Source organism: Sus scrofa, chromosome 1, assembly GCF_054392235.1.
Source record: "Sus scrofa isolate SSC_HxYL_T2T_F1_AM1 chromosome 1, Sscrofa_HxYL_maternal_Yorkshire_Landrace_v2.0, whole genome shotgun sequence".
NCBI lineage: Eukaryota > Metazoa > Chordata > Mammalia > Artiodactyla > Suidae > Sus > Sus scrofa.
In genome coordinates, this window is record NC_139383.1 from 173001095 (window position 1) to 173021471 (window position 20377).

General features: G+C 46.0%; 1 protein-coding gene and 1 long non-coding RNA gene across 11 annotated transcripts in view; one reads left to right on the plus strand and one right to left on the minus strand.

Moving 5' to 3' along the window:
- ALPK2 (alpha kinase 2) overlaps nt 1-20377 on the plus strand; it is a 158945-nt gene that overhangs the window by 49208 nt on the left and 89360 nt on the right. The gene's annotated exons all lie outside the window — the stretch shown is intronic.
- The window catches only part of LOC106509068 (uncharacterized), a 41746-nt gene that overhangs the window by 9885 nt on the left and 11484 nt on the right, over nt 1-20377 (minus strand). The window contains exon 4 of one of the 4 annotated variants that reach the window (XR_014816445.1): nt 3584-3907. The exons of 2 other annotated variants lie outside the window; for them this stretch is intronic. This is a non-coding gene — a long non-coding RNA (uncharacterized LOC106509068). Of the gene's footprint in view, nt 1-3583; nt 3908-13058; nt 14920-20377 lie in introns of those variants that run through there. One more of the 4 variants, XR_002338856.2, reaches the window with a different exon arrangement.

Below are 20377 nucleotides of genomic sequence, written 5' to 3' on the forward strand. Positions count from 1 at the left end.
AATTATTCAATCCTCAGGCAATGAAGAGTGGCAGGGCAATATAATACTAGATGTGGCTGCATTTCTTTCTGCTTAGCAGTAAATATGTTGGGTATTAATAATCTTTAAAAGTTCTGGCTTTGTATACTGTTAGTTCTGAGCTGTAGCTGCCCACTAGCATCACCTGGGGAGCTTTCAAAACCACTAATGCTTGGCCTTCACCCTTGACAAAGGTCAATCCCAAGCCCAGGTGATTGCAATGTGCGGTCCAAGATGCAAAATGCGTTACATCCTAAAACATTCATCTGCAAAGTAGTTTGACTTCTACCCCCATATTAAGTGCTGGTCAGGAAATGGGTGGTATTTTGTGCAACCACCTTTCAAAGATTGAAAGTTAGTTGGTTGTTACAGTATCTGTCTTGATTTTTCTCGCCGTCATCAAGGCAACATAAACCACCAGATTAGCCCTAGCTCCCCAAAGAACTCTACTTAACCTACCTGTGCTTCGTCTTTCAGTCATTAAATCTGAGTTCTTAGATATTTGAGAGCTTCTGTTTCTGTGTTTCCCAAGGGCTTTTTCTGGTTTAATAAATCTGATCTGCAGTTCTGCTTTGGGGCCCAGAGCCTGCTGCCTTCTTTGTTTTTTGCTTTTGCTTTTTTTTTTTTTTTTGTCTTTTTGCCTTTTCTAAGGCCGCTTCCTGCGGTATATGGAGATTCCTAGGCTAGGGGTCTCCACCGGCCTACTCCACAGCCACAGCAACACGGGATCCAAGTTGCGTCTGTGACCTACACCACAGCTCATGGCAACGCTGGATCCTTAACCCACTGAGCACGGCCAGGGATCGAACACGCAACCTTATGGTTCCTAGTCAGATTCATTAACCACTGCGCCACGATGGGAACTCCCCCAGAGCCTGCTGCCTTCTTTATCCACATTCCAATCCTCCCTCTGCCCTCAACTCCCCTCCCCTGTTCCTCCTTCATTCTCCTCCTAAGGCCACTCTGTTCTTGTAAAAGTGTCTCTTGGGCAAGTGAGGCTACTTGGAGAGGTGGCTCAGTGTCATTTGTGATCTTTACATGAGCATGGGTCAAGTGTGCTTGGCAGACAAAAGATGTGGAAAGCCAAGAAATCATTCCCAGGGAGAAACATCAATAATAATAGTATAGTTTGCACTGTAGCATGAAGACAATTTTTTTTTTCCCCAAAAGACGTAGGGGTTGGGAGGAGGGGAGGAAAATGCAAATAGATGTTTTCTGCCTCATAGAGCAAGTTGTAAGGACATGAATACAAATGGGGAACTGTGGTCTCTTATGAACACTATTTAAAGATGGGCAGCAAAGCAACTGATACAAATCTGTTCAGGGGAGCTCCTGTTGTGGCTCAGCAGGTTAAGAATCAGACTAATATCCATGAAGATGTGAGTTCGATCCCTGGCCTTGCTCAGTGGGTTAAGGATCTGGTGTTACCATGAGCTGTGGTATAGGTCGCAGATGCGGCTCATATCTGGTTGATGTAGCTTGGATCTGGTGTGGCTGTGGTATAGGTTGGAAGCTGCAGCTCTGATTCGACCACTAACCTGGGAACTTCCATATGCTGTGGGTGCAGCTCAAAAAAGACAAAAAAAAATTCTGTCCAGGAACCCACACCTAGATAGGAACAAGGAGACCTCTTTTTTTTTTTTTTTTTTTTTTTTTTTTGTCTTTTGTTATTGTTGTTGTTGCTATCTCTTGGGCCGCTCCGCGGCATATGGAGGTTCCCAGGCTAGGGGTTGAATCGGAGCTGTAGCCACCAGCCTACGCCAGAGCCACAGCAACGCGGGATCCGAGCCGCGTCTGCAACCTACACCACAGCTCACGGCAACGCCGGATCGTCAACCCACTGAGCAAGGGCAGGGACCGAACCCGCGACCTCATGGTTCCTAGTCGGATTCGTTAACCACTGCGCCACGACGGGAACTCCAAGGAGACCTCTTTATGGTCACAGTCATATCCAGCAGTGCTCAGAGGGAGCCCAGGTTACAAGTGATTCATGGGTGGGGGGAGGTGACCAGCTCAGGAGTATCTGGGTTAGAGGGATGGAGAAGCAGCCCCTCTTGTCTCTTGTCAGCTCAGCCCTGGCACTGGCTGGGCTGGAGGCAGACCATGCAGAGGGCCCTGTGCAGACAAGGGCCAGGACAACTGTGCAGTTACCACAGGCCAGTCTGCTCTTGTGTGTATGGGTTGAATAGGGTCCCTCCCAAAGTTCATGTTCACCTGGGACCACAGATTGTGACCTTATTGCATGATAAGGGTCTTTGCAGATATATTTATATAATTGAGATGAGACCAGGTATTCCCTTTGGGGCTCAATGGGTTAAAGACCTGATGTCTCTGTGAGGCTGCAGGTTTGATTCCTGGCCTCGCTCAGTGGGTTAAGGATCCAGCATGGCCGTGAGCTGCAGTGTAGTTCATAGACGTGGATCGGATCCAACGTTGCTGTTACTGTGGTATAGCCTGGCAGGCTGAGGTCTGATTCAACTCCCTGGGGAACTTCCATATGCCTCGGGTGTGGCCCTAAAAAGAGAAAACAAAAAAACAAAAGATGAGTTCATATTTTGATTAATATAGGCCCTGACTAGTCTCCTTATAAAGGGAGAAAACAGAGACACAGACAGAGGGAGATGGCCATGTGAAGACAGGTTGAGATTAGAGTGATGCGGCTGTGAGGCAAGAAATGCCAAGGACGCCTGAAGGTGGGAAGATCAAGGGGAGAGTCTTTCTGAGGATCTCCCTTCAGAGGGAGCACGGCCCTGCTGACACCTTGATTTTGGACTTCTGGCTCCAGAGCCATGAGGGAATAAATCTTTATTTTATGCTACTCTCTTTGTGACAGTTTGTTGTGTCAGCTTTAGGAAACTAATACGTGGTGTGTCTGAACATTCAAAGAACAAACAAACAAAAACATGCTGCCTGCCGTTCACCTACCTCGGTGTTAGCTTTATCTGCTAATGTTGTGCTGGTTCCCAAGATACCAGCTGAGTTCATCCAGCCCCCTCAGGAGACGTCTGGGGGTCCAGGGGCAAAGAGCAGTTTTTGCACCTTTGCCCCAAATTGGGTATTGATTACTCAAGATTTTGAAGGAAAAGAGTTCCTGTCATGGTGCAACGGAAACAAATCCAACTAGGAACTATGAGGTTGTGGGTTTGATCCTTGGCCTCGCACAGTGAGTTAAGGATCTGGTGTTGCTGTGGCTGTGGTGCAGGCTGGCAGCTGCAGCTTCAGTTTGACCCCTAGGCTGGGAATCTCCATATGCCACGGGTGCAGCCCTAAAAAAAAAAAAAAGCAAAAAAAAAAAATTTTTTTTTTTTAAGGAAAAGAAGTCCAATATGAGAGTTTCCTGGATCACTTGTGTTTTTGCCCCCAGGGGACATCTGGCCATACGTGGAGACATTTTTGATTGTCATGACTGGGAAGGAGTGCACCTGGCATCCAGTGGATAGAGGCCACAGATGCTGCTAAATGCTCCACGTTGCCTGGGACCACTCCCAACAAAGAATCATCTATTCTGTAAAGCCAGTGGTGTTGAGGTTGAGAAATAGTGTCACAAACCACCACAAAACAGAGTGCCACAAAACAGCAGCAGTTGATTATTTCTCATGACTCTGTGGGCTGGCAGGGGTTCCTTGGCTGGTGTTACCTGGTTCACACATGCTCACTTGTGGACTTGCATCTGTCTGAGGACTGGTGAGGCTGAAGTTCCAAGATGGCTTCACCAATAGGTCTGGTGGTTGTAGCTGGCTGTTGGCCAGGCCCCCTCAGTTCTCTTGCATGTGGACTCTTCCTCCATTTGGCTAGAACTGGCTTCCTATATGTTGGTCTCAGGGCAGCAATCCAAGAGAAGGCTGAAAGTCTTCTTTAGCTCCTTTATGACATAATTCTACCATATTCTCTGGACCAAAACAAGTCACAGGACCAGATCGGATTCAAAAGGCATAAAGAAAGATGCCACCTTTTGATGAGTGGAGTAGAAATGTCACTTTGCAACAGGATGTACATAACTGGATGAGAGGAATTAGTGGCCACATTTTGTAACTTTTTTTTTTTTTAAGGCCTGCACCCACAGTATATGGAAGTTCCCAGGCTAGGGGTCGAATTGGAGCTGCAGCTGCTGGCCTACACCACAGCCACAGCAACATGGGATCTGAGCCTCACATGAGCCCTACACCACAACTCACGGCAATGCTGTATCCTTAGGCCAGGGATCAAACCCACATCCTCATGGATGCTAGTTGGGATCATTAACTGCTGAGCCACGAAGGGAACACCCACATTTTGTAATCTAATGAACGCTTAAGAGTTCAAAAGAAGCGTGATGCTTGTTAGCTATGTGGCCTTGAGCAAGTCAGTTAAATTGAGTTAAATTAAAATGAGTGTTTGTGACGAGGTATTGAGGTGATTCATGAAAATGGTCAACAAAGTGTGCAAGTAAGTGCAACAAACACTAGTTGTTATTAGTAGTTACCACTCCCTGAAGGCACTGTGTTCTCCGAATTACTCTCAAAGAATCACTTTGTCCTAGCTTATAATTCCAGGTGTGTTTAGAGCCAGGATACTTTTATATGAACAGTTTTGAAAAGTGTTAGACTTGGTGGAGAATTTTCAAAGACAAGGTGGAAATGGATATTTAACAGGAGAGCTATAACCCAGACACAGGGTTGAAGCTGTCTTTGTCATATGTTTATACTCAAAACCCTCATTTGGATGGTTTGTAGAAGGTGGACTCTGTGACTTTAGTGATGTCTCATGGCCAGGAAGTCGTGGGACACTGTTTTATTTCTGAAGCTACTCTGGTTTATAGCAGGCAGGGGATTGTTCATAAGCAGTCATTGTCTGAGCCAAAGATTTTGGCCCTGGAGGGACCCTCAGCCTCTTTTTATACCCAGGGAGGCCCCAGATTCTTTCCCAAATGTCTAAAAAACATGAGTTGTTCATTGTGAATGGAGCTAGGCAAATGAGTATAGGGCAATCAGCTAAAAATATCTCCATTCCTGGAGTCCCATGGTGGCTCAGCTGTTAAGGATCTGGTGTTGTTGCTGCTGTCATGCGGGTTTGATCCTTGGCCTGGGAACTTCTGCATACTGTGGGTGACGCCAAAAAACCAAAAAACAAAACAATAAAACTCCATTCCTGGAAGAAACACCTCAAGGCACACATCCTGCTAAACGTAGAAGTGTCGCCATCAACTTCACCTATGAAGGACAAGGCGATTATATCCACTATTGAAAGTAAGGATTTGAAGCAAGTTTGTCTAGATTTAAGCCCCAGATCTACTTCTCATAAGTGGTATCATCTTGGGCAAGTTGCTTAACCTCTCTGTGCCTCAGTTTCCTTACGTGCAAAATGTGGATAAAGATAGTACCTGCTTCATGGCATTGGCGTAGAGATTAAATGGACACATGCAAAGAATTTAGAATAATAAATAACAAATAATAGTTACTTTGTACAGTTTGAGTGTGTTCCCCACACTGAACTATAATTTTGGGACTGATTAAAACTAGGACAACTTAGGAGTTCCCGTTGTGTGTGGTTCAGCGGTAATGAACCTGACTAGTACCCATGAGGACGTGGGTTCGATTCCTGGCCTCCCAAAGTGGGTTAAGGATCCAGTGTTGCAGTGAGCTGTGCTATAGGTCACAGACATGGCTCAGATCTAGCATTGCTATGGCTGTGGCGTAGGTTGGCAGCTGCGGCTCTGATTCAGCCCCTAGCCTGGGAGCTTCCATGTGCGGGGGGCTGTGGCCCTAAAAAGACAAAAGGACAGTTTAGAGGTAAGAAAAGTAGCTTAGTTTGGCAGCATTTTTCCTCTCTGCTCTTTTCCTTTTGGTGGATACAATATAATTCACATGCTTTTGTTTGTTTGGTGTTTTTTTTGCCTTTTTCTAGGGCCATGCCTGCAGCATATGGAGGTTCCCAGCCTAGGGGTCTAATTGGAGCTGTAGCTGCTGGCCTACACCAGAGCCACAGCAACACAGGATCCGAGCCACACCTGTGACCTACACCACAGCTCACAGCAATGCTGGATCCTTAACCCACTGACTGAGGCCAGGGATCAAACCCACAACCTCATGGTTCCTAGTTGGATTCATTTCCGCTGCGCCATGACGGGAACTCTAGATTCACATGTTTGATCAAGGAATCATTGGGTAGAAATAAAGGTGACTGAATCTTGCTATGTCTTGGCTGAGACAGAAAAGGCACCTCATCTGAGGCTGGAAAGCATTTTGTGAACTTGGTGTTCCCGTGAGCTTAAGTAGGTGTCACAAGTCTTAAAGATGACTGATAGAGCTTTCCAGCGCCACGAGGGCCTCTGTATTCCCACCACAGAGCCGGGGCGGGCTCCTGAAGCATTCTTCCTGAATGAATTCAGCAGGTGTGCATCACCGTGGTCATTCCTCAGACCACCGCCTGCAGCATTTCTTGAATGAGTCCCAAGGGTCTAATAAGAAGTGCCCATTTGGTCCCTGGGGTGATAGGTCTGTGCCAATAATCCGCTGCCCGTCGTCACATTCCAGTTTTAACTTTGGTAGTTAAGTGTCTCAGAGGAGTGAATGACAGGGGCCACTCAGCTTTTCCTGTGTGCTCACTCATCCTTTCCTGGGGATAGGACTTGGGCCATTGCTGCCACTGTAGGGCAAATCCATGCTAATCTAGGGGCAGGTGACAGGTCAGTCCAAGAGCCCCTCCCAAGATGGTGGGACAGCCAGAGAAAGGAACACAGTCACTAGAAACTGGACACACACTGATTGTGTTGGAAAGACCGTTCCATCAACACCTTCTGAGAACTTAGAGAGGACCAGTAACACAAGGGATTTTCTTGGGCCAACTGGGGTTCAGTCTTCCTTTGTAATACAGTCTTCCTTTGTAATACAGAATCAAATGCTGACATTTCTGAGGATTGAAAAGATGGTGAGTCTGGCTGATATTAGAAATCCCAGTCTTAGCCCTAGTGATCACCTGGCAGATGCCCTCTTTAAAGGTGGATATCATCGAGAAGTTATTTGACAGGTAGTTAGGACAACTGGAATCGAGCCAGAGCTTGTGAGTTCCAGAAGGGTTTTTTGGTTTGGTTTGTTTTTTTTTGGTAAATATTCTTTTATTCTTTTTTAAAATTGAGATATGGTTGTTTTACAATTGTGTGTTAATTTCTGCTGTATAGCAAAGCGATTCAGTTATATATATTTAAAGATATTCTTTTCTGTTATGGTTTATCATAGGATATTGAATGTAGTTCCCTGTGCTATACAGTAGGACCTCGTTGTTTATCCAGTCTATATATAATAGCTTACATTTATTCCCAGCTTCCCTCTCCATCCCTCCCTCAAGCCCCTCCCTCTTTGGCCAGCATAAGTCTGTTCTCCTTTTCCCTGAATCTATTTCTGTTTCATAGATAGGTTCATTTCTGTCATATCTTAGATTCCACATGTAAGTGATATCACATGGTATTTGTCTTTTTCTTTGACTTAACTTCACTTACTATGAGAATCTCTAGTTGCATCCATGTTGCTGCAGATGCCATTATTTCATTCTTTTTTGTGTCTGAGTAGTATTTCATTATATACATACATATATATGTGTGTGTGTGTGTATGTATATATATGTATATATGTATATATACACCGTATCTTCTTTATCCATTCATATGTTGACGGACATTTAGGTTGTTTCTATGTCTTGGCTATCGTGAATAGTGCTGCTCTGAACATAGGGGTACATGTGTCTTTTTGAATTACGGTTTTGTCTGGATATATGCCCAGGAATGAGTGGGCATATGGTAATTGTATTATATGGGCCTTTTCCCTTGCTCTTCCTTCTACTAGAATAGTAGAAGATATTTCCTCACATAGCCCATGGCTAATCCACTTACTGCTTTCAGGTTTTTGCTCAAAATCACCTGATTACCAAGACCTTCTCTGACCAGCCAGTGAAAATAGCACTGCCCACCCCCAGCGTGTTCTACCTTCCTCATCTTGCCTTTTTTTTGTGTAGCGCACAACTGGAGGTATGTGTATACATACATATACACACACATGTGCACACACATTTAATAGCTTTGCATAGGTGTACTGCACAATTTTTTTTTTTTTTTTTTTGCTTTTTAGGGCCGCACCCATGGCATGTGCAGGTTCCCAGGCTAGGGGTCCAATAAGAGCTACAGCTGCTGACCTACGCCATAGCCACAGCAACGCCAGATCCAAGTCGTGTCAGCAACCTACACCACAGCTCAGAGCAATGCAGGATCCTTAACCCACTACCCAAGGCCAGGGATCTAACCCACAACCTCACGGTTCCTAATCAGATTCATTTCCACTGCGTCACTATGGGAACTCCTAACTCTGCACATTTAAAGTATTCAATTTGATGGGCCTTGACACATGAACGCCCATGGAACCATCACCACCATCACGAGAGTGAACATGCCCATCCATCCCCGCCAAAGATCCATCAACTCCCCTTTGCAAGCCTGCTTTCCTGCCCTCTCTGCCCAGCCATCCTCACATGACAATTGGTCTGCTTTGGGTCACTGAAGACTAGTTTATCTTTTCTAGGATTTTAATGTAAATGAGATCAAGGAGCATGTACTCTTTTGTATCTGGCTTCTATTCGCGCCACATCATTATTTTTAGAATCATCCATGTCATCTGATGTGTCAGTGGTTCATTCCTTTCATGGATGAGCAGTATTTCTGAGTTACATGGTTTGGACTTGCAGAATTTGTTACTCTGTTGATGGACACTTGGGGTGTTTCCTGCCATGCTGTATTTGTTTTTTTGTTTTGTTTTGTTTTTTGTCTTTCTGTCTTTTCTAGGGCCACACCTGCGGCATGTGGAGGTTCCCAGGCTAGGGGTCCAATCAGAGCTGTAGCCACCAGCCTATGCCAGAGCCACAGCAGCGCTGGGTCCAAGTCACATTTGTGACCTACACTACAGCTCACAGCAACGCTGGATCCTTAACCCACTGAGTGAGGCCAGGGATCAAACGTGCAACCTCGTGGTTCCTAGTCAGATTCATTTCCACTGCACCATGACAGGAACTCCTCATGCTGTATTTTTATTTGTGCTTTTGTTTGTCATGAGTTTTCCCCAACTGGAAGCTAAGTTCCATGAGAAGAGAAACTTGTCTGATCTTTTCCCTACTGAACCTCCAGCACCAAGTACAGTGCCCACAACAGGAACTCAATAAAGATTTGTGGGATGAATTATGCAATGCATACAGTTATATTTTTTGTTATATTCTTTTTTATTTAAAAATTTTTTTCTTTTTTCTTTTTGGCCGCACCTGTGGTATGTGGAATTTCCTGGGCCAGGGATTGAACCCAAGTCACAGCAGCAACCTGAGTTGCTGCAGTGACAATGCCAGATCTTTAACCCATTGTACCACAAGAGAACTCATGTTATGTTCTTTATATATATATATATACTTTTTTTTTTAGGGCCGCACCCATGGCATATGGAGGTTCCCAGGCTAGGGGTCGAAATGGAACTACAACTGCTGGCCTACACCACAGCCACAGCAACAATGGATACAAGCTGCATCTGTGACCTACACTGCAGCTTACAGCAACGCTGGATCCTTAACCCACTGAGCGAGGCCAGGGATTGAACCTGAGTCCTCATGGATAATAATCGGGTTTGTTATCCCTGAGCCACAATAGGAACTCCTAAAAAATTGTTTTAAATTAAAATTGATTTGTAATGTGCCAGTTTCTGCTGTACAGCAAAGTGACCCAGTCATTTGTGTGTGTATGTGTGTGTGTGTGTGTATATATATTCTTTTTTATATTCTTTTCCATCATGGTCTATCCCAGGAGATTGGATGTAATTCCCTGTGCTTTACGGTAGGAACTTGTTTATCCAGTCTATATATATAGTAGCTTAAATCTATTCCAAACTTCCTACTCCATCCCTCCCCTAAGCCCTTCCCCCTTTGGCAACCACAAGTCAGTTCTTGTCCCTGAATCTGTTTCTATTCTATAGATAGGTTCGTTTGTGTCATATCTTAGATTCCACGTGTAAGTGATATCATATGGTATTTATCTTTCTGACTTACTTCACTTAGTATGAGAATCTTTAGTTGTATCCATGTTGCTGCCAATGGCATTAATTTCACTCTTTTTAAATGGCTGAGTAGTATTCCATTGTATATATTGTACCACATCTTCTTAATCCATTTATCTATTGATGTACATTTAGATTGTGTCTTTGTCTTGGCTATTGTGAGTAGTGCTTTTCTGAACATAGGGGTGCATATATCTTTCTGAATTATAGTTTTTTCCAAATGTATTCCCAGGAGTGGCATTGCTGGATCATATGATAGTTCTATTTTTAGTTTTCTGAGGTACCTCCATACTGTTTTCCATAGTGGTTGTACCAACTTACATTCCCACCAACAGTGTAGGAGGGTTCCCTTTGCTCCACACCCACACTAGCATATATTCTTTACTGAGTCTTTTTTTTTTTTTTTTTTTTTTTTTGCCTTTTTAGGGCTGCACCTGTGGCATATGGAGGTTCCCAGGCTAGGGGTTGAATCTGAGCTGAAGCCGCCGGACTACACCACAGCCACAGCAACATGGGATCTGAGCCACATCTGTATCCCTACACCACAGCTCACAGCAACACCGGATCCTTAAACTACTGAGTGAGGTCAGGGGTAGAACCTGCGTCCTCATGGATGCTAGTCGGGTTTACTAACCGCTGATCCACAGTGGGAACTCCTCTTTACTGAGTCTTCAGCTGATGGAGTTCAGGACACGCTACCTCAAAATATGGTACCCGGGCATGTGAAATATCTTAAGTTGAAGAAATATTTTTATTTTTATTTATTTATTTATTTTTGTCTTTTTGCCATTTTATTGGGCCACTCTCGCGGCATATGGAGTTCCCAGGCTAGGGGTCAAATCAGAGCTGTGGCCACCGGCCTACACCAGAGCCACAGCAACAAGGGATCCGAGCCGTGTCTGCAACCTACACCACAGCTCATGGCAACACCGGATCATTAACCCACTGAGCAAGGGCAGGGATTGAACCCGCAACCTCATGGTTCCTAGTCAGATTCGTTAACCACTGCACCACGATGGGAACTCCGAAATATTTTTAAAATGGGGGAAGTAGGAAGGTTGCTCTGACCTCCCCCCTCACCTTTCTTCCCTGAAACTAGCCCTAAAACTCCCGTGTGAAAGGTGCATTCCCGGTACCAGGAGGCAGGAAGGCAGTCTTATCCCCAGAGGTAAGACTGGGAGCCAAGAACTCTGTACAAACTTCGTTAAACTAACCCTTATCCTCCTGTCACTTCTTCACCATTTACTACTACCGCCCAAACCCTTTGTGGTGTCAGTTCTTCACCAATTTATTGTTTCTGTGTCTAAAAGGTATAAAAAGCTTCCTGCTCTGGTCATTTTTTTGGGGTTTTTATTCTCTTGTGAAGGCTCTTATGGACACGTACAAATTCAATAAACTTTGCATGATTTTCTCCTGTTCATCTGTCCTTGTCAGTTTTAATTTTTTCTCCTCCACAGCCATTCTACAGACAGCCATCTGAACCTAGGGGACAGGATTTGACTTACTGTAGCTTCTCTCTCTCTCCCTCTTTTTTTTTTTCTTTGCTTTTTAGGGCTGCATCTGTGTCATAGGAAAGTCTCAGGCTAGGGGTCCAATTGGAGATGGAGCTGCATCCGCGACCTACACCACAGCTCATGGCCACATAGGATCCTTAACCCACTGAGCGAGGCCAGGGATCAAACCCGCATCCTCATAGTTACTAACTAGTTGGGTTTGTTACCGCAGAGCCACAATGGGAACTCCTTTATTGTAGCTTCTTGGTGGTTCATCTGCTGGTACTTTAGAGGCAAAGCGAAGATAGAAAATAATGTTAAAAGGTCTCCTGCAGGAGCTGGAGGAACAAGGCAACCATGTCAGCAGTTCCTGTTGCCCATTCAGCTCCAGGGAGCCTGAGTTTCTGGGCACCATGTGGCTGCCCGCCTTCTGGTCTTGTTGTTCCCCATTTCCTGGGCTGCTGCTCCAATGGGGTGGAGATTCTTCCTCCTTGTCAGCCCTGCCCAGCCTTACCCCAACGTGGAGCTGCTCCCCCAGGCACCATACCAGTCCCCGCTTTCCTGTCTGCTGCCAGTCACCATGCCTGCCTACCCACAATCAGATGACCCGGTGAAGATGACAAAGAGGGACACAGCTGGCACCAACATCCCATGACAGAATACTGTCCAAGAACAGCAATTAACTTGTAACCTGACCACAATCTCCCAGGCTGCTTTTTGAGAGAATTCTCATATCCGATTTTGCACATTTCCCCTGCTTGCACTGATCAACTAGTTTTTTGTTTTAATAGTAAAACCCACTCAAAGACCCACAGAATTGCATGTGGGGACAGCTGCTGGGCATTGACTGGGAACTTGGCTCAAATGGAGCTGCAGGTCAAGTGACAGCTGGGATTTTTCTGAGAATTTAATAAATGAACGTTCACTCCTCACAGATACAGTGGCGTCAGAGAGCTGGAAGCAACTCCAAGACCTTGTCACTCAAGGTTGATTTCAGACCAGCAGCCGCTGTTAACCTCTCCTGGGACTCGTTAGAATTTTGCCAGAATCCCAGTCCCCACCCTGAGTTCGGCATTTTTAACAAGATCCCAGGCGACTGGGGTGCACGAAGGGTCCTGCTTTATGGATTCTTCCACTCCTGTCTATATGTTATTCCTGGGGCACTCTTGAAAAATACTGATGCTCAGCTCCTGTTCCCAAGAAATGCTGATATAATTGGTCTACTCTATAGATGATTTGAGACTCAGAATGACCATGGGACCCATCCAAGTTCCTAAACTGGTTAGCAGCCAAGCTAGGATCACCCAAGAATTGTGTCCCCAGCACCCCTGGGTCCTGTTCTATCCCTCAGTGCATCTCATTCAACCAGCACTGTCCTCCAAAACAAAATCTACTAAACACACATGCCGGGGTGTCACTCAAAAAGAAGGCGTTGTGTGCAGTTCCTTTAAAAATAAGGATTCATGGAGGGCCTATTACATCCCAGGGGCTGTTTGTTTCATTTTCCAGGAGCACTGTTTTTATTTATACAGAGTCCTAACCCCTTCAAGGGCGGGTGGAGAGAGAGGGGTTCCTTTTCCATCCAAGGGCCTCTATAATGTTGGTCTGCTCTGACCAAACACATAAACAAGGGGATCATTTGATGAACTGACTACAGTGTTTAGTCTTTCTCTGCTGGAGTAACAAGGTGACGTCAATCCCTGCTTCTGTAATGATCCTGAGTTTAGGATTCTTAACTGTCACTGCTCCAGCTTCTTCTTTCTAAAGGTTTGAAGTCAACTGACAGACCAGGAGCTGGGCATGCATTCGTAGTTTCCATCATCTGTTCAAATGTCCAATCAAACTTTTTCACTAGGGGTTCCTGATGGCTCAGTGGTAATGAACCCACTAGTGTCCATGAGGATTCAATCCTTGGCCTTGCTCAGTGGGTTGGGGATCTGGCATTGCCATGAGCTGTGGTGAAGGTCACAGAGGCAGCTCCAATCCCGTGTTGCTGTGGCTGTGGCGTAGGCTGGCAGCTGCAGCTCTGATTCGACCTCTAGCCTGGGAACTTCCATATGTTGCATGTGCAGCCCTAAAAAGTAAAAAAAAAAAAAAAAAAAGAACTTCTTCACTTTTTTTTAAGGAAGCTGGTTGACTTAGTTCCTTTCACTCCTGCTGCGGTGGCTTTGAACCAGTGGTAAAAGTGGAGCAGAATCCCCAATCTCATGGAATAGGGTTTCGAGGGGGAGTCACACAGTGGACAGACTAACACCACCAGTTAAGTGTCTGGTGACAGAGAGTAAGTGAGGGGCAGGGAGGGAAGTTGTGTCAGGGAGGAATGGGCTGTCTGATGAGGGGCCGGGAGCAGAGGTGTGATGGGTAGGAGTGGGAGAGGGCGTGATTATTATCCAAGAAAGAGTGTTCTCATCAGGGTGTGGATGGTGGAGAGCAAGGGCAGGAAGAAGCCCCAGGGGTGTCGGAGTGTTTAAGGTCCCTGTGGCTGGAGACGGTGGAGTGAGGGGCCAGTCGCAGGGGCCAGTCCAGAGACATTCGGGGACACTACTCGAGCTTAGTGGCCCATCCAGTGGGGCAAGTGGGGATTGTTTCCAGCTAACCCTTGAGTTGCCCCCCCCACCCTTTTTTCCTTTATTTTGGCTGAGCAACTTGATGTGGGATCCCAGTTCCCAGACCAGGGATTGAATCTAGGCTGAAGCAGTGAAAGCACTGAATCCTAACCACTAGACCACTGGGGAACTCCTTTGAGTTTTCTTTTGATAAGAGGAGTCAGTCATCTGTTAACTAAGCCTGTTGTCAGTCAGGCCATGAGAGGCTTTCCTTTCTGAAATCATTTTGCTCATTCCTTGTTCAGAGAATGTCTGGTTGGTCTGCATTTGGTCCCAGAGGCTCAAAAAGCTGTCAAAAGCTCAGTACTTTTGTGCCAAACAAGAGCCAGGAAACCATTCCCCATTCACATCCAGGCTGAAATCCCTCCTCTGTCATCCCCTCCCTCGTTCACTAGGTACCGGAGCTAATGCTTTCTGAACTCTGACTGCCCATTACCATCACCCAGGAGGCTTAAAAAACACCAGTGGTGAAGCCCTTCACCCTGAGTTGCTGGTTCACTGATTTTCTTGGTGGCTTCCAGGCGCTGGAATTCACTAGACTGTTTTTGAGGGCAGTGTTAGGTTCAGAGCAAAATGGAGCAGAAAGCACAATTTCTATGTATCCACTCCTGCACCCAATGCAGACTCTTCCTCTGTCCATATCCCCCACCAGAGTGGGACGGTTGTTGCTGATGAGTTTCCACTGATGCGTCTTTATCACCCCAAGTCCACGGTTGACACCAAGGCTCACTCTTGACATTGTACATCCTGTGGGTTTGGGGAAACGCACAATGACTTCTACCTGCCAATACAGTACCATACGGACTTGTTTCATTGCCCTAAAAATCTCCTGGCACTGGTAAGTTTTAAAAGCCCTCCACAGGTTGCTAGGGTGCTGCCAGGGCTGAGAACTACCGACTTAGTGCTTCGTGTGTGCCAGGCCCTGCTTTACCCACTTTACAGGAATTAACCCCCATCATCCTCATGTCACCCTCTGGCCTAGGTACAGTTCTTAACCCGAGCCCCTCCTGTAGACTGTCCACTATCACACAGTGGGTGGGCAGCGTGTGAACCCAGGCAGGCTTCCTGCCAAGTCCCTTAACTATTATACACCCTACCAAGTTGACGATCTACCTCTCTGGTCCACTCAGAGTTGCACATGAGTGAAGAGAGAAAGGAGAATGTGTCCAGCAATTGGCTCCCATGCTGTGCTCCTGAGCAGAATCTGTGCCTTCCAGCCCACAGCGCCTGTCCTTCAGGGCCTTCTCCTCCCACCAGTTCATTTCTTTGCTGTCCCCTGTGCTCGACCTGCTGGTTCCAGCTCTGGTACAGTTGCCAGAAGGCCCCCCCCTCCACCTCCCCAACCAGCCAAAGTCTAATCCTTCCCCCGGGCTCAGGTTGCATGCTCCTGGCTCCATTCCCTGGGATCCAGGCCACGCTGACCTCTTCCCTCCTATCCCCCAGAGCGCCCGCTGCCTCAACGGTGCCTTTTGGAATTTGATGACGCTGGAGTTTGCAAATCACATAAGGCTCCCTGTTTAGTACTTGAAATTTCTATCTCTGGGCAAAACTGTTAGCTCCCCCAGGGAAGGAAGGAAGTCTTTTTTTTTTTTTTTTTTTTTTTTTTTTTTTTTTTTTTAAAGGGCTGCACCTGTGGCATATGGAGGTCCTCAAGCTAAGGGTCAAATCAGAACTGTAGCTGCTGGCCTATACCACAGCAATGTAACATCTGAGCTGCTTCTGCGACCTACACCACAGCTCACGGCGACACCAGATCCTTAATCCACTGAGCGAGGCCAGGAATCGAACCTGTGTCCCCATGGATACTAGTCAGATTCATTTCCTTGGATCCACGGTGGGAACTCCCAGAAACAAGTCTTATAATCATCAATTTTTTGTCTGTCTTTTTTTTTTTTTTTTTGTCTTTTGTCTTTTGTCTTTGTTGTTGTTGTTGTTATTGTTGCTATTTCTTGGGCCGCTCCCGCGGCATATGGAGGTTCCCAGGCTAGGGGTCGAATCGGAGCTGCAGCCACCGGCCTACGCCAGAGCCACAGCAACGCAGGATCCGAGCCGCGTCTGCAACCTACACCACAGCTCACGGCAACGCCGGATCGTGAACCCACTGAGCAAGGGCAGGGATCGAACCCGCAACCTCATGGTTCCTAGTCGGATTCGTTAACCACTGCGCCACAACGGGAACTCCTGTCTGTCTTTTAAAAGTCCCATGTGGTATATAGTTGTACATTCCACAGGACATATGGGAGAATGGGGTGTTCCTGCTTAGCCAGAGGCCTAGGAGCTTGGGAGCACTCCATCCTCAGGCTGGTACCCTGTGCAAAAGCGATGAACATCTTATAGGATGGTCTGTCTGCTCCTCCCCAAATGACCTCGCTGATCTGCTTCCCAGTGAATTGGAGCCTGAAATCCAAACACCAAAGTCTGGGATGGAAAATCTTTCAAGATCTGGGCCCTGCCCATCTCCTGATGGGTGACTCTTCCTCCTGATTTGCCTGGTTCAGCCCCACTTTCTGCCTGTGGTTTAATATAAATATTCATCATGTCCCTCCTCACTCACTATAGCGCCCTGATTCAACAGTAAGTCATGCCTTTGTCTCACCTTTCTGCTCATGCTCGCCTCAGGGTCCACATACAACATGGTTTGTTGTTTTCCACGAGGGCCTGGAGCTCTCTTGCCTCCTCTGACCTTTGGCTACTTCTGCCTGAAATGACAGCCCCCTCCCCAACTGCAGGCATGTACCATCTTTCCTGCCTAAACCCTACCATGTATTTCCTAGACCTGCTTCAGCTTTGAAGTTCCCAGGAAACCTTCCCTCGTGATCATGTACCCACTCCGCTCCCACCTGCAAATGTCTATAGTTGGTCTGATTTTTGTTTGTTTGTTTGTTTTTTTAGGGCCGCACCTGCAGCATATGGAAGTTCCCATGCTAGGGGTCCAGTTGAAACTGTAGCCACCGGCCACAGCCACAGCCACAGGGGATCCGAGCCACATCTGTGACCTACGCCACAGCTCATGGCAATGCCGGATCCTTAACCCACTGAGAGAGGCCAGGGATCAAAGCTACAACCTCATAGTTACTGGTTGGGTTCGTTAACCACTGAGATACGACGGGAACTCCTGGTCTGATTTTTAATGGCACTTCGCACTTACTGTCGTGTATTGGAGTTGCTTGTACAGACATCTCATTTTCCTTATTGGATGGGGCCCTCAGAGGATCTTGGAATTTAACATCTTTATCTTCTCTAAGGCAGCTAACACAGTGCCTTACATGTGGGAGACATTGCTTGTAATTTTTTTAAGCTGGTAACTTAAGACAGTCATGTCTTCTTTGGACCTCAGTTCCAACACCCGTAAAATAAATCACCTCTATATCAGTCAGGGCCTAACCAGGAAGACAAAATCCATTTATAAGCATTAAATGCAGGGTTGCACAGGTGACTGAGCCACACTAGGGGCAGTGAGGTCCCCTGGAGGTGAGCATTGGCAGGAAGCCACCATTCCCTCTGCTTCCGAGGCAAAGTAAGGCATCGGGGCCACTTGTTCCGGGTGGGCTGTCCTATGGGACATGGAGCTATAGGAGCAGCAGAGTCTGCTGGAAATGCCATCTGAGGCTGGCTTCCCCTGTCTTCCCACCCTCCCATCTCCTGCTTGTCTTTGGTCAAATGCAGCAGGAAGCTGGGGGTCCAGGGAGCCTGGGTGACGCAGGCTTCTGCAGGTCAGCTCTGTGCACAGAGCAGGACAGGGGACAGGTGCACAGTGAGTGGGCAGCAGATAGGCCCCAGAGCAGCACAGCCCATGGGCCCCTTTCAGCTCTTCAGATGTGTGATTTGGACATGTGGTATTTGTGGCATAAATAACTAAATACGTCCATACATGTACAAGAAATCTCCTTGCTTTTGAAATGTGTCTAGCTGCTTGTGGAAAACATCAAGAAATTCCTCTGTCTCTATAATAAACAGCTTTAGGGCATAAAAAAAAACCCGTGGCTTTCTTATTCCTTTAGTTTTTCTGAATAATTCAATTAATAAAATGGATAGCAGCAGTTAGGCAAGTTGTAAAATACATACACTTAGTGTCAGAAAACACTATGACCTTCACCTGGTGCTCTGACTGTGGAGAGGACACGGATGTCATCACGTAAGTATTTACTGAGCCAGCACTCCCCCATCTCTGCTGCAGCGGGAGCAGGTGGGGTGGGGGGCAGGGGCAAGGCTCAGGGTGGAAGCAGGGAGCCATGGCAGACAGCTTGTGTCCAGATTTTGTTTTCTTCCACTGGAACATGGAATACATCATAAAATAGAGTCATATCTGAACTTCAGAGAGGATTCCAAATCCGACCTCTAGCCAGTTGTTTCAGCATCTTCACTTAGGAACTCTTGTCTTCAGGGCAGCTGGTCAGATCACACATTTTGAGTTTCAGCAATTTTAACCTTGTTGGGAGAGCTTTTGAGGGAGCTACGAAGTGACCTCTAAGGAGGTCAGGAGATAAAAGGGAAAGGAGCAGCACCCAGAGCTGGAGTAGGCTACTTTTCAGTCCACATAGGAGTACCTTGTTTTCATGTGCCGCTGGAATCATGAATAAATGTAGGCAATGACACATGTGAAAACACAACACCCTTATGGGTTGATGATGATGGTGATGACAAGTGGTGGGATTTAGAAGTGTATCGGGTTTGATAGGACTATTGCTCTGGTAGCTAAAGAAAAAAATGATTCCATGTCTTTTATTGCGCTTGTTACATTCTGTTCCCTAACCTCCTTGTCTTCATATTCTTATTTTATAGGGTTACTTGTCTTGTGGATACTTGCCCTGGGCTCTTCGTTCTCACTCACATTTACAACACTTGTTCCCAAGGCACAAAACCATTCTAAGCTGGTGGGATCCCGAGGAACTTCTGAATTAGTGTCACTCCCCTCCCCCACCACTCCCCTCCCAGCACCGATGGAAACCATCCCCCTCCCTCCCCAAATTAAGGCACATAGACCCATGTATTGAGCATCAGATCAGCATCTCTAGGAGGTGGAACCCAGATAAAAGTCTTCTTTCTCTTTGGGTATAGGGAAATTGAGGCCCAAAGCCATTGAATCATCTGCCTAAGAGAGCCTGTAAATATGCTGAGTGAAGCAGTCAGCCCTCCATGTTAGCGCCCCTCTCCCAGCGTCCAGCAGCCCTTCTCTGCAGGTGTGGTTCTCTGAGAGAATGCTGAGGGTGTATTAAAGCTTCCCTTGGTGAGTCGCTTTAATTGGTGGTGCTCAAATGTGGTCCATGGGCCCCCCAGAGATCCGTAAAGCCCTTTCAGTGGTCAAAACTACTATCACAAAAAATACGGAAACATTTGCCCTTTTCACTGTCTTGACATGTGCACTGATGGTAAAAAGCAATGGATGGTATCTTGGTATGAATCAAGACAGGGGCCCCAGACTCCCCTGGTTGTCATAGAATTCCTCACAGCCATACAGCAGCAGTTCAAAACTAACCAAAAGACAAAAAAATCTTAGTAATGGTGTCTTTGATGCATCAATAAAAATTGTTAATTTTATTAAATCCTGACAACTCGGTAAAAAGCCCTTTTACTACCCTTTGTAGCAAAGTGGGAACTATGCCCAGAGCACTTCTGCAGGATTTCCTTGAGATTTAGGTGGTCTTGAGGAAAAGCACCTAGATGATTGTTTAAGTTACAAGCTGAACTAACCATTTTTTTTTTCATGGAGTTTTTACTTGAAAGAACCATGGACAAACAATGGTTACTCAGCCTCGGGTATTTGGTAGACATTCTCAAAAACAGACAGATTTTCCTGCCACTTCAAGGAAAAGTAAAAGTATCTATTGCCAGTGATAAAAATCCAAGCTTTTCAAAAGGTACAAACCTCCATTTATAAAATAAGTCCTGAGCATGTAATGTACAACATGGTAACTAGTTAATTATACTGTGTTGTATATTTGCAAGTTTCTGAGAGAGTAGACCTTAAAAGTTCTCACCATGAGGGAAAAACATGAGCTAGGTATGGTTATGGATATTAACTAGACTTATTGTGGTGACCACTTTGCAACATATATGAATACCAAATCATTATTTTATATACCTAAAATTAATACAATGTTATATGTCAATTATATTAATAAAAAACCCAAGCTATTATAAGTCCTTCTTGAACTAGGGACTTCCAGTTTCTTCAGATATTCTCTCTGTGTCTTTCTCTTCTTTC